The sequence below is a fragment of the Panicum virgatum genome, chromosome 9N (assembly GCF_016808335.1).
Source record: "Panicum virgatum strain AP13 chromosome 9N, P.virgatum_v5, whole genome shotgun sequence".
Lineage (NCBI taxonomy): Eukaryota > Viridiplantae > Streptophyta > Magnoliopsida > Poales > Poaceae > Panicum > Panicum virgatum.
The window spans coordinates 19139746-19155116 of record NC_053153.1 but is presented as its reverse complement, the minus strand read 5'-3'; the positions used below and the strand labels follow the sequence as shown (position 1 = coordinate 19155116).

The 15371-nt window shown below is 48.8% G+C and overlaps 1 pseudogene; it reads left to right on the top strand.

Moving 5' to 3' along the window:
• Positions 1-8917: 8917 nt before the first annotated feature.
• LOC120692916 lies at positions 8918-10947 on the top strand (annotated as a pseudogene).
• The last annotated feature ends 4424 nt before the right edge of the window (positions 10948-15371 follow it).

Below are 15371 nucleotides of genomic sequence, written 5' to 3'. Positions count from 1 at the left end.
GATGATTTGTTCTTTCTTTTCTTTGATAGATCAACAACAGCATGTACAAATGGAAATGCCATCCTTTGTGCAGGTGCTGCAAGCACAATACTGGTCTCAGTATTGGCTGGAGCTGCCTTCTTTTTCTTCTTTTTAGGTGGACCTCTGCACGAAAAAATATGTTAGCAACCTATATTGCAGCAAATATGTAAAAAAAATTACAAACTTTAGCTTGCCTGGTACCTTTCCGCAAGCATTGCAGCTATGTCGTTTGGGTCACCATCCTTACAAGTGTACCAATGATGTCCATACTGCTGACAGATTGGACACTGATGCCTACCCTTAGCTCCTTTGCTACCACCCTCTACTGCTGCCTTGTATCTATTTTGCCTTCTCCTACCAGCTGTCGACTTCAATAATGGAGGATGCATAAAGAAACCATGTTCTGATTTGGGCCACATGGACTTGTCTGGTAAAGAAGGGATTTTACCTTCATAGGCAGCCCTAAACATCTGTATCGAGTAGTAGTTGTCCACATGATCTTCTATCTTCTCTCCAGGTATAGAGGTGATAAAAGCAATTGCATGCTTGCATGGTAATCCAGAAACTTCCCATGCCCTGCATGAACATGTCCTTTCCTTTAGGTTTACAACGAACCTGTAACTAGAACCTTTCCTTGCTGTAACCTCTGCAATCCCATCAGGTGAGCTAGTGACAACATCAATGTTAAGGTTCCTGCTTTGTTCCTTTAACTTAGTTATGATGTGTGGCAACATTTTACCTTCCAACATCTGTGCAATTTTTTTTCTCTGGTTCCACTTGATTAGGAGCTTCTGTCTTATAGTATCCATGAAGTCATCTAGATGCATCCCCTTGTCATTTTTTACCCAATTGTTGAAGCTTTCTGCTAAATTATTTGTCACATAGTCAATTTTTGGTATTGTAGAGTATTGGCTTCTTGTCCATAGTTTTGTATGGTTTCGCTGCAAGTACAATATTGCTGCTGGACTTTCTGCAGCCATAGCTTGGATATGCTTGTCGAACATATATGAATTCCAAGAATAAGCAGAAGCCCACAAATGCTCATCAAACACTTTTCCACTATACCTTTTCTTAAAATTCTACACCAAGTACCACATGCACTCTCTATGCTCTGCATTTGGAAAAACCTCACTTACTCCTGCCATGACTGCCTGACCACAATCTGTGCAAAAGGTTAAACCAGGTGGGGTACCTATAGCTTCCTTAAGCCTCTCCATGAACCAAATCCAGTTTTCATTGGTTTCAGAATCAATGACCCCTATAGCAACCGGGTACATCCAATTGTGCCCATCAACTGCACAAGCAATGCATAGCTGCCCTCTGAATTTTCCAGTCAAGAATGTACTATCAACAGCCAAATAAGGCCTGCAACCTCTAAGGAAACCTTGAACACAAGCTTCCATTGCAAAAAAAAGCCTATTGAACCTGATCTTGCCCTCTATTGTGTGATGATCAATAACAACAAAGCTGCTAGGGCACTCTTGTCCTATCATTGCCTTAAACTTGTACAAGTTGTCAAAACTTTGTTTCCAATTACCAAACAACTCATCCATAGCAAGTAATTTGCCATCATACACTCTCTTGTAACTAATGCTGACTTTGTAATGCTCCTTAAGTCTTCTTTGAAGTTCAGTAGGCCCAATATTTTTGTCCTCAGCCAACCAATCCTTAATCCTCTCACAAATCCAAAACTTGGTAGCACCTTTGACCTTCCCACTCCTCCTGGTACTATGACAACTATGAGGAAAAGGGTTCTTCTTGACCTACAAAATTTAATTTGAAACAGAGAAATGTGAAATCAGAAATATGAATGAAGTATTTGTGACAAAATATGCACAAAATATGAACAAAGAAATTACCTGGACAGTAGATTGATTTTTCATTGTACGTGATACATGAATCCTCCACTTACAACCATCTACATAGCCCGTGCAGTATGTCCGATACTTCCCTGGTTCACTCTTTTCAATGTTATAATCAAATTCATTCTTGATAGCATGTGTTGCAAGAGCCAACTTAAATTCAAACATATTTGGATAGATGCTCCCTACTTCAATAGGAGGATCATCTTTGTTGTATGCAACTTCAGATATGTGAGATGGCAATGTATCTTTAATAATCTCATCTACCTCAGCATCCATATCGGACTCAGAGTCAGACTCAGATTCAGAGTTCGAACCTGGATCATAATCTTCATCTTTTTTCTCACTTGTGTCAACATTTGCATGAGAAGTAGGTGCTATGTCAATGTATAAACCCTCCTCATCAACCCCCACATATTCATTCTGTGGTTCAGGATTCATAAACTTGTTGTCCTCTACCATGTCATAATCTGGTTTTGTAACAGTCCCAGATTGAATTGCTTTGCTAGATTCTACATAGCTAGGGGCTGACATTAACGGGGTGCATGTCATTTCAACATTGTCCCACAGTGGAATTTTTGGTGGATCAACATCTGGTTTATGGTATGCAATTGACATGCAACAATATTTGGAACTCATATGTTTCTTGAACATATTCATTAAGTCATTGTCAGAATGAATTTCAATGTTGGACTTGCTAGCAGCACAGAAATAGAACAACTTCACAACATCACCATACCCACAAGGAAACTGATCAACAATTTCATCAACAAGGTCTTTAAAATTTGTGGTGTCTGAGTCAACAACTTTGTTAAAGGCAAACCATGGTCCTCGCATAGTTGTACTAATTATCCTGATTTCTAGATTGAAACTAGTCCCGATATCATTCCTACAGATGAACATAAATATTTATAAAATTTAATTAAATCATAACAACACCAAATATAACACTGATGTTATGCAATTGAAAGCACAAACAAAAACTCACCCATCTGGAAGCCAATCCGGTCGGTCAGCCGCCATCCCGCTCAGATCCCGCAGCCAGACCACGCCCCCGCGGCACCCGCTCCCCCGCTCCGCGCAGCACCTCCGCGCGCTGGGCCCGCGCCCGCTCCCGCTCCCGCTCCCACGCCTGCGCACCGCTCCAGCCCTCCACGCGCCGCGCGCTGCGCGCTGGGCCCGCCTGCTCCCGCTCTCACGCCTGCGCGCGCTGCTCCCGCGCGCTGGCTCCCGCGCGCTGGCTCGCCCGCTCCCGCGCGCTGGGCGCTGCCCCGCTGGCTCGCCCGCTCCCCGCGCTCAGGCCTGCGCGCGCGCGAGCGGCTGCGCGAGAGGGAGGTGCCGATCTAGGGTTAGACTTGAGAATGAAATAGAGAACAGAGGGGAATAAGAGCCCTCGGGGAACGACCAGAGAAGAGAAGAGAATAGAACAGAGGAAGGATAAAAGAGTCTTTTTACAACTAGTTGGATGTATCGCAGTTACATTTTAACGGAAAAACTAATAGCAGTGGCACGTAGGTAAAAAAAATTTCGATGAATGGTACAGAGAAATTTTCTCAATTTTGAATGATATGTAGATCATTACAAACTTTTATAATGGCATGTAGGTAAAAAGCTCTTTTGCCAAAGAAAGCAAAACCGCCAGCACGGTTCGGGCAATAATGTTTGGGATGGACTCCTTTTGGTTCGTGTTTCACGTGAGTTTTTTTCCCCTACAAGTTCCGGAAGAGTTCTACACAAGTTGTATGATGCTTACTCAAGAATTTTCTTTTGAGTAACTGCTTACTCAAGACTTTCGTCATGTTTCGATTTTCGTGCTAAACAACTAATAACTCAAATATTATAAATAGTCTATAATATTTCGCAAAAAATAAATAGTCTATGATATACATATAAAATAATTAAAATACCATGCAAATTTGAGAGAATATGGAATTTTTCCTCACTAAGAAAAAACTTCATCACTCATCTAAGTGCGGTCAGATTTATAAAGATGGTGACGAATATAAATCAGATTAGGTGCTAATTTATCTACTAGCAGGTATAAAGTTAGGTTAGGGCCACATTCAACCAACCAACCCTAACAATGCAACATACCAATGACAATAATTAGCCTGGTCATTACCGTACTTGGTACTTCCATCGACACATCTCTTCTCATGCTTAAAGGGATCATACTACTTTACCAAGAAATCCTTGCAACTTAAAAAGGTTTATTTATACTACATATAGAGTTGAACTAATGACACAAAACAACATGTTCATTCATGTGACTCAAACTCACTTTTTTTACACTTATCTTCCAAAAAATGGGGTATCCACGCCATACCTCAACATTCTCGTTTGAGAGGTATCACCTCCTTGTTGGAAGTCGTGAGCCATGAGGCAGCTCTTTTTGTGAAGGTCATGATCGCCTGCCATGGAAAATATTAGTACGACATTACTTTTGCACAAACGTTTGTGACACTATTGCGTAAGCTTGTGGACATTAGTAAGCTTGTGGACATTATTGATCTCCATTATGTATATTGGCCTTGTTTGGTTTTGCAACAAAACTAGCGTGCATGTTTTTCGAGAAGAGAATCTCGCATGCATGATGTACTAAATAAAGTCTATTTGTAAAATTTTTTTAGGGATTGGTGTAATTTTTCGCGACGAATCTAATGATGGTAACTAATCGATAATTAGCTACAGTGATGCTATAGTAACTATCCTCTAATCGCGCCGTCAAAGGCCCCATTAGATTCTTCAGAGTTACTAGTACGGGGTTCTGAAGTTGATTTTGTAAACTGACTTTGTTTAACATCGTAATTAGTGATCAAAATTATTACTATTTCTAGCATGCTATAATTGTAGCGCGAACCAAACAAGACCATTATTACACCTGCTGATGAATGCGATGTCTGCATTCTCCCTGTCTTATCCTCGCCATAGTGCACCTACATCTTCGGTTTGGCTTCCCACGTGCTGTGGTCTATAATGACTTCAATTCCATTTTCAACGTGCATATCGTAAGGCACTGTTTAGTTTTTTATATGTAAACGCAAAAAAGCCGTAAACGCATTAAAGTGAAAATGAATCTTGCTAATTTGAAGTACTAAATAAAGTCTATTTACAAAACTTTTTGCATGGTTGGGCTGTAAATTGCGAGACGAATCTAATGAGCCTACTTAATCCATGTTTGCAACAGTGATGCTACAGTACCATCCGCTAATTATTGATTAAATATGGATTAATTAGCATCATTAGATTCGTCTCGCGATTTACAACCCATCTATGCAAAAAATTTTGTAAATAAACTTCATTTAGTACTTCAAATACCCTATTTATATTTTTACATATTTTTGCAAAATGAACTAAACACATATTCCTTTTCGATCGACTATACCCCCTCCAGCCGTAAACGAGTATGTCTTGGATACCCCCTCCACCAGGGCACAAATTTGGCTAGTGCACATTCAAGACAAATTGAATACACCAGGGATGGATTTAGGGGTGGGCCACAGCCCACCCTAAGATTTGGCCAAGCTCTCTTATTTCCTCAATTATTTTTTATTATCTGTCCTTATTTATTACTCAAAAAATAGCTACTAATTATTTTTTATGTACAACTGTTGATAATTGAATTGAGAAGATTGAAAGTGAAAAGTTATATTTTTTAAGATTAAGTTGACTTATTCACTAATATATCTAAAAAACTTTTCTATTGGACCACCCTAACTAGAAATTATAGATTCGCCACTGGAGTACACATATACACAACTGTTTGTAATAGTGATGACAACCCAGCTAGATAGCATCACTTATTGATAACTAGATGGAGTGTAGGCTTATTATAGCATAATTTAGATTCCATTTTCTCATTAGATGTGCTAATCTTATCCTGCATTAGTGACTAATATACTTCCTACGTTCCAAATTGTAGGTCATTTTGGTAAATCTAAATACATAGGTTTTGCTATACATCTTGGTAAATATTATGTCTAGATACATAGCAAAAATTATACATCAAAATTTGTCAAAACAACCTAGATTTTGAAGCAGAGAAATTGTATTTATATACTACTACCTACCTAAAATAGGAAAGATGATAACACGCACATGTACCAATTAAGCAGCATCAACTTTGTCCACACCTTGAGGTTTCAAACAGACAACTATCAGCTCGCTCCTGAACTAACCCGTTCCTGTACTATGCATGCATGAATCTTCGAGCAAGGCCTCTCTTTTCCTGCTCGGTGCATCATGGATGAGTCCATGTTTAGTTCTCAAAATTTTTCCTACATTACTCATTATATTGAATCTTTGGACATATACATGGAGTATTAAATATAGTTAAAAAAGTTAATTAATTATACAGTGTAACTGTAAACAACTAGACGAATCTTTTAAATCTAATTAATTTATAATTATATATTAATTATCAAATAACAACGAAAATACTATAATACCAAAATTTAAAAAATTTCGCGACTAAACAAGCCTGGTAAGCTGATCTCGATCAAACCCGCCCCGGAGGGACCGACCGGTCGGTCCATGCTCTCACTCTCATTTAATTTCCCTCAGCCGACAGGGCGTCCATCGTCCGTACGTGTACGTGGCGCGTGCCCGGTCGTCGTTGACAATGGCTCGCCCCTCGCGCTCGCGCGGTCGCGCCATTCTCCACCCTCCGCGTCACAGGCACAGCCCCCTCCGGCTTCCCGCGACCGCCATCCCCGGACCCCCACGACCAGCCTCCGTTTCCAAGCTCCCCCGCGCGATTCATCACAGGTCGCGCTGCAAATCTTTGAATTCCGGCGAGCTCCTGCGGCCACAGCTCCAGTTTCCCGCGCGCGGGTCGATCAAATCTTCCGGCCGGCCGGCCGGTCAAGCCTTGCATTGACGCCGGACTTCTTTTGCTCCCCGGCCGGAATGAATGCGGCGAGGAAATCTTGGTCATGGGCTTCATGGCAGCATTTTTTCCCCTTTTTTTTCTTTTATACATGTGATGATGTCCTCGCAGCTGGAGTTGAATTGCAGTGGGTGTACGTAGTGCTGGGAATATGGGCCGTGCCCAACTGGGCCAGCCCGAGCACGGCCCGAAAACAGGCGCCCAAAACACGGCCCAGCACGAAATCATAAGGGGCGCCGGGCTAGCACGGCCCGAAGAAAGGGCTGGGCCATGCCTTGAATCTCGGCCTGTCGTGCCCCCGACACGGCCCGCACGCGCAGGCCGTGCTTGGGCCGGCCCGGCACGAAATGGCCCGTCAAAGAGCCCCCGCGGCCGCATTGAAGATCCTGTGGCCGACGCCGACTCGTCAAACCTAGCCGCCGCATTCATTCCCCATCGCGAGACTCGCCCAGTCGCTCCGTCTTGCTCGGGAGCCGAACCCTAGCCGCCACTCGCCAACCTTGTCGATCTCATGTCTATCTGTCCATCGATCTCCCCCAATCCCAGCCTCTGACTTTGCCGGTGGCCCGTGGAGTCGCGTCGTCGCTCGCGCGGAGATCGGCGCTGTCGAGCACGGGGGATAGCTGCGTTGGGCGGACTTGAGGAGAGTGGGCGACAACCCGACCGGCCCGACGAATGGCTGCGCTCCGGCGATGCGAGAGCCCGGCCGTGCCGGCCCCCGGCGACGCGTGCAACCACAGGCCATTGCTAGCGGCCGACACAGGCGGCCAGATCGGGACCAGGGCCCGTCCGGCCGTCCGCCCACGCGGGACGCGGCCACAGATCAGTAAGGACCTTTCGATTTCCACCCTCTTTTTTCCTCCATTGATGCTTTGATTAAATGCAATGCAACTATCCGTTGATCCGTCAAAAGTCCTCCGTCTTGCTCCTGCAGTGCTCATCCTCTTGCTAGTTAGTTCTATAAAACCCCTCTCGGCCCTCGCCTCTTGCTCAGACCTGAGATGAGCCGAGTGCTTGAGATCCTGTGAGTGAATAGATGGGGAAGAAAAGGCCAGCTACGAGGAGACCTCCTGTGCTGGCGTCCAATCCTTGGGCTAGGGCTAGTGCAGCCAATCCTACTAGCGTTGATGCACGCATTGATTAGGCAGTAGTGTTTAATTTCTTTTATTTTAGTAAGCTGTGGACATTTGGACTTTATTTTGCCCGTCTTTACTCTTTTCCTTACAGAGGGGGCCCTGTAATGGGGTGTAAGGTTTTTAATGAGGCAGACCGAGGAATATATTTTAGTTTCCCTCAAAACCGTGTTTTTGTTTTACTGTATTGTGGATTGTTGTGGCTGTTGACTTAATGATTGATGAACTATTGCTGATATTTAAGTATGTTTCATATTCAAATACTTGCTGTTGTGGCTGTTTCTTATCGTTGATATCTGAGTATCTTCATATGTCTTATTGTTGATTTTTGTAATATGTGGGCCGTGCTTGGGCCGGCACGGCCCGAAGAAGGCACGACGTGCTTTAGGGCCGGGCTGGGCCTCTATTTTTACTCTTTGGGCTGGCACGGCACGGCCCGAAATTTTTTTGGGCCGTCTAGGCCCGACCCCTTTTGGCTCGAAGCACGATGGGCTTGGGCCGTGCCGGCCCGACCCGGCCCAATTCCCAGCACTAGGTGTACGGTGGTGACTTGTGAGGAGTCACTGATGTGGATCACCACCTGTCCATGGCGGCCGCGCGCGCACTGTCGCTCCCGCCCTGCCAGGCTGCCACTGCCACCACCTGTCCCGGAGTAAACGCCCGTCCCCCTCCGCCGTCCGGATCGCGGATTGGGTGCACGGGCCGCAATCGGGATTCCCTGACTTGCTGAAGCAAGTCAGGGAACACTGTAGCGGTGACTTTCGGTGTATTTCCGGCCGCCCGATCTGAGATGGATGGCAGGATTGATTGCACAGTACCCTGCTACAGTGCAAAACAGTAGGGATCACTGTTCATCCATACTCAGATCACTGTTCATCGTTGTGCCTTCGCTTCTTCAAGTCAGTGAAGTTGGACCCCATGGGCCGGTCCCCGGGGTATAAGTACGCCCCCGCCATTCCGCCATTGAAGGTGCTCGAAGAAACCTCCAGAGCAGGGCGCTGGATTCTCCCGCATTTACACCGGCCGCATCCGCATCGCAGTAACCAATGCATCGAGCGACGAGCGTTGCTGACGCCATGCCGTCGCCGCTTGCTGCTGGCGCGGCCGCCGTGTTAGCTGCGCTCGTGCTGGCGGCGGCGGTGCTCCACCGGGGAAGGAGAAGCGAGGCGGCGGTCTCCAAGGGCGGCCGGCTGCCGCTGCCGCCGGCGCCGCGGGGGTTGCCGCTGCTCGGCAACCTGCACCAGATGCTGGCCAACAGGCCGGTCCACCGGTGGCTGCACCGCCTGCTGGCGGGCGCCGGCGGCGGCGTCGTGCGCGTGCGCCTGGGCCCCGTGCACGTGGTCGCCGTGTCGTGCCCGGAGGCGGCCCGCGAGGTGCTGCGCGGCCGGAACGACGCCGTGTTCGCGGACCGCCCGGCGACGTTCGCCGCCGAGTCCTTGAGCCTCGGGTACCGCAGCGCCAGCATCGCCCCGTTCGGGGACCAGTGGAGGAAGATGCGGCGGGTGCTCACCGCCGAGGTCCTGGCCCCGGCCACCGAGCGGCGCCTCCGCAGCGCGCGGGAGGCGGAGGCGGACCACCTCGTCCGGTACGTTCGCGCGCTGTGCGGCCGGGACGGCCGCGGCGCCGTCGACGTGCGCCACGTCGCCAGGCACTTCTGCGGCAACGTCATCCGGAGGCTCACCCTGGGGCGGCGGCACTTCGGCGAGGCGCCGGCGGGCAGCGGGCCCGGGCGCGACGAGGCGGAGCACGTGGACGCGCTCTTCGCCGCGCTCAGCTACCTCGACGCGTTCTGCGTCTCCGACTACTTCCCGGCGCTGGTGGGCCTGGACCTGGACGGGCACGAGCGGGTGGTGAGGGGCGTGATGCGGACGCTGGGCCGCCTGCACGACCCCGTCGTGGAGGAGCGGGTGGAGGAGTGGCGGCGGCTGCGCAAGGCCGGCGAGCGCCGGGAACCCGCCGACTTCCTCGACGTCCTGGCCTCCCTCGACGACGCAGCCGGGCGGCCGCTGCTCACCGTGGAGGAGATCAAGGCGCAGACCATTGTAAGCTAGCTCGCTGCATGCTCATGCCACCACCACGCTCTCTTTCGTTCGCTACCCGAAAAGAAATTAAACAAGGAAGCTAGCTTCTTAATTAAAAGCAGCTTTCCGAGGCTGACAATGACAAGAGCTTCTTAATTAACGCCACGCCGAGAGCGAACAAAAAACGAACAGACGCACGTAGGAATCTTGATGGCTGACGCATCTATGTCTGTCCGGGCATCCTGCCATGGCCACCGACGCAGGACATCATGATCGCGACGGTGGACAACCCGTCGAACGCGGCGGAGTGGGCGCTGGCGGAGATGGTGAACCGGCCGGAGGCGATGGCGCGGGTGGTGGCGGAGCTGGACGCGGCCGTGGGGCGGGGGCGGCTGGCGGCGGAGGCCGACGCGCGCGGGCTGGACTACCACCGGGCGTGCATCCGGGAGGCGTTCCGGCTGCACCCGTACCACCCCTTCAACCCACCGCGCGTCGCCATGGCGGACGCGGCCGTCGCCGGGTTCGCCGTCCCCAGGGGCAGCCACGTCCTGCTCAGCCGCGTCGCGCTCGGCCGGAACCCCGCCGTGTGGGAGGACCCGCTCGAGTTCCGCCCCGAGCGCCACCTGCCCGCCGGCGCCGGCGCCGGCCCGGGCGGCGTGTCGCTGGCGGAGCCGGAGCTGCGCTTCATCTCCTTCAGCACGGGGCGGCGGGGCTACCCGGGCCTCTCGCTCGGCACGCTCATCACCGTCACGCTGCTCGCGAGGCTGCTGCAGGGGTTCCACTGGGAGCGCGCCGCCGGGCGTGGACCGGCTGGAGCTCCGGGAGGCGCCGGCGAGCCTCGAGCTGGCCGACCCGCTCGTCTTGCGGGCGACGCCGCGGCTGCCGGCGCACCTGTACGACGAGGCCAAGTGAGTGATGATACCATACCCGCAGCTGCAGGACGTACTCGCTGCGCCTCCTTTTGCTAATTAAGTTTGCGGGAGTGAGACGAGAGTACATGGAGGAAAAGTTGGGGCTCATCTGCATCGGAGGCTGTCTGTCTGGATGATATGTGAGACTTTGATGTTTAGTTCCTAAAAATTTTCAAGATTTCTCGTCATATCGAATTTTTGAACATATGCATGGAGCATTAAATATAGTTTAAAAAATAATCAATTGCACAGTTTAGCTGTAAATGATGAAATGAATCTTTTGAGCCTAATTAGTTCATAATTGGACACTAATTACCAAATAAAAACGAAAATGCTATAGTAACGGAACCAAAAAAAATTTCGCGAACTATGCGTGCATATAATCGGGGTGGTTACTGTGTTCTATCCATATCGTAGAACTATATCATTGTAGTAGGTCCGGGCATGTGCAACGCTAATTAATGACTCGTCTATATACGGTTAATTACAATTACCAAAGCTAATGAAGGACCGAACCAGGTGGTGCCGTCGTCTCATGAGATGACGACACCGGCTCGCGCTCCGAGTGTTTACGGACAGCACGTATGGCGTTGTACGTCAAGATGCGACTCGGCGACAGCAAGCTTCGATCCGATACTCCCAGCTCCAATTTCCCCACGAGCGCGCGCAAAATCAGTCGTTGATGGCAAATCTTCCAACGAGCGCGCGCTTCTCTCCGGCAGCCATGGCGCTCACCGCTCGCCCGCCTTCCCACAGCGGAGGCTCCGGTGTGCTGCGCGTGGCCGGGCGCCGGCCAGCGGGGGAGGCAACACCCTGCCCCACCATCAGCGGAGGCTTCGACGCGCCCCGGGTGGCCGGGCGCCGCATGATGAGGCAGCTTGCCGAGCGGAGCTGGCCGGTGGCATGTGTGCCAGCCGAGGAAGCGGTCTAGCGGAGAGAGTGCAAGAGATCGAGATGCCGGCAAGATAGAGAAGAGACCGCGAGAGAATAGAGAGATCGAGAGGATGTGATAAGATATTTTGCTATTTTTCAGTTCAACCCTTAGAAGAGATACATAGAATTATAGGAAGGTCCTTTAGCAGGGAAAAAAGACAATAAATAAAATAAAAGATTACATCATAGTCCTTATTGCATTATCTTAAGAATGCATGTATATGATTTTAAGATAGTCCTTCTACTTTGATCATACACATGTATGGAGCAACAAAATGACACACAAAGATATATTTATATTTGATCACCATGGTTTATGTGTCCATGCATGATTTAATTAGCTTGTAGATGGACTAACAGACGAACACTGTACACCATTGTACATGCTCTAAGGAGGTGCTCGATCTCCCGTCTAAACTTTGGTCCCTATCTAAGGTACCAATTAGGTGAATTAAACATAAGCTAATTATAGAACTAGTTGTATAAATCGGAGCTAATTCGTGAGATGAAACTACTACGCCTAATTAAACCATTATTAGCAATATTATTAGCAATATTTGCTATATCACAACATGAGCAAATCATGGACTGATTAGATTTAAATGATTCATCTTGTGAATTAGTCTCCATTTATGCAATTGGTTTTATAGTCAACCTATATTTAATACTCATCCAAATATCAGATGTGATGGGATTAAAACTTTAGTCAAGGAGATTCAAACGGCCAATAAGTTCCGAAGGCCCTGGTGTGAAAATATAAATTGGAGATCTTATATGTAGAAAATATAGATGACCATAATATATTCAAATGATTTCGCCATGTAATGTTACCATAAGGCATAAGCATTCGTAATAAAAAGAAAAATTGACATGGTCAGTAGGAATAGTGACAATATAAAATGCAGTTTAGTATTGCAAATAAATAATTGAATCATTTGATGTTTACTGCTTGCCAATCATGGAGGCCTGGTGTGGTTATTGGCCATTTGGACTTTGCTTTGGGGCTCCCAAAAAATTGGGGCCCTGGTACCGTCGGCCCATTTGCATTGGGCCATATACAGGTCTGCATTATAACAATGATAAGGTGATGTGTTACATCTCATGCCTGTTCCCCCCCCCCCCCCCCCCCCCCCTAGCAGTCTCAGTAGTCGACGCTTCGTCCATTGCATTTACCTGACAGTCCCTTTCCTTCTGATTCTTGTTCCAAGGGTCACTGCTCAGCGTATGTTTATAGCTCCCGCGCGCTGGCGTGGATCTAGTTTTGGTGTTCTGGGTGCACCTAACTACCTACCTAAGGCGTGATTTGTTCATGTACGTGCCCAGCCTAGCCCGTATCTCAGAGCCAGCCCCTAGGGACAAGGTTAAGATAATGCAAGACGTCAATGTTTGGTTGCATGACCCAATCCAGCCCGACTCACTATCCTTTAGTTATTTTTCTACTTCTTTATTTAATAATTAATATATGTCTCAGATCAACGGTTAGGACAAATCGGAGAAAAAAGTACCATCAAGTAGTAACTTTCAATCACCGGAACATAGCTCATTATTGCTTTAATTACACTCCACTCCGCATATAGTGGCAGTGCATACCTTGATCTGTCTGATAGTGTGCATTAGGCTTTCCGATGGATTTTCAGAATGCATAACTCATATTTTGTTACTTCATACATTAGCATATAGGGGTTTTGGCATTGTTACCCACATTTTGAAGGCAATTGGTATTTTATCATCAGTTTTTCAATTACGTGATTTTACCCTTACTTTTGCAAAACGAAGACACCATTTGCCCTGCTTTTAATCCCGTTATTAGTTAGAGGCCCCAAAAAAGTTGAAACGGGTTGAAAAAATATTCAAAGTAATGAGAATCTGAGGAATATTGAGTACTCTATCCTGCTTGTGATGAGTGAATTGTCAACCGTGCGGTGTGATCGTGCGCTTGGTCTTTGGATTGCAGGTACACGAGCGTCGAGTGTCGACGGGGAGCTGCCGTGGAGGTGCTGTGGCCGATGGACCGTGCGGTGGACGGCGGTGAAGGGTAGCCAGGACCGGAGCTCGGACCGGGAGACAGCTGTGGCGTCCACTCCTGGATCGAGGGCGCAAGCGGCGACGGAAGGCGGGTTTCTTGGTTTGCGCCACAAAACCAAGGAGGCGGACGGCGGTTGAAGACGCCAAGTCGTGGAGGCACGGGCGTCGGTCTCGGGACTGATGGAGGCGACGGGCGTCGACGGCGTCTAGGGCCTCGCTGCGGGCGAGGAGGTGACGGGCGTCGGGCGGCATCTAGGGCCGTCAGAAGGCCGAGGCGGGAACGGCGTCTAGGGCCACGTCGCGGAGGCGGGAATCTTCCCGCGCGTGAGGTTTTGGCGGTTTTCTCAAAACCGGCCACCTACCCGGGTTTCGCGGACCCTCCAAAACCGCGGACTAGATCTTCATCAAGACGGCGGCATCGCGGAGAAGACTTCGTTTCGAAGAAAGAACCTCGGCCGTCGGATGAGATCGTTGTACAGGGGGTGCTGCAGGCCAACCGGTCTGACCGGTCCCTGGCACCGGTTTGACCGGTCTAACCAACCGGTCTGACCGGTCCAGCGTACCGGTCTGACCGGTCCCACGGGTATTCACTTGTGTTAGGTTAATGGCGGCTTTTGTAATCTGTTCGTGGACTCTCTGTTTCTCCAGGCCGCCGCCCCTGTGTTCTCCTCCCCCTGTTTCTCTTTTTAGAGTAGATTTGTCCATGGATTTGTGAGAGTTTGTATTGGATTTGATTGGGAAAGGAGGCCCTATCCTCCTTGTGCCCTCTGGGCTTTTGAATCAAACCAATCCCGTCCCTCTTGTGCTTTTTGTGATGGATTTTCGTTTTGGGTTTGATGCACTTGATTGCGACGGTTCGTAGGGTTCTTTGGAGTGATTCCTGTGCTTCTAGTTTCGTGTCAATCCCTCTGGAATCATGAGCTCTTCAGAATTGAAGTTTTCGAGTATTTGAGAAAACCCCAATCCCTTTTGATCTCCCCCATAATTCTCTAGATTCGTTGATATTTAGGCCGAGATCTTTTGGGGATATGTTCACGGGGTAGGGGCGAAGCAATCCCCCAAGTTTCACTGCTTTTCGTGGTCGTTTGCTCAAGATTCACCGTTTGAATCCATTTTCTCGGGGGTTTTCTGGGTGCTACCGATCAGACCGGTAGCACAAACCGGTCAGACCGGTCTGCTCATTTTTGAACAGACACGACCGGTCAGACCGGTCCATCGCACCGGTCAGACCGGTCCTGGCTGTTCAGATCAGTTGTTTTCCCGAATCGCTTCCGAATTACTTTGGGATTTCACTCGTTCGTTCGAGGCCTTTTGTGTTGTTTAGCTTTTCAATAGCTATCCCAAACTTTGGCCAGAACACTTGAGGGCTTGGGTGATTTTCGGGATATAGGCCGACGGTTTGAATTTCGGAAGAAATTTTGATCGGCTCCCATTCACCCCCCCTCTGGTCGCCGGTTTCGGTCCCACAATTGGTATCAGAGCTCGGTTGAGGTTTTCAATACCTTAACCGGTTCGAAAACCACTCGGCGACCATGGCGAGTCTTGGTAAGATCCCGGTGTTTTCCGGCGATGACTAT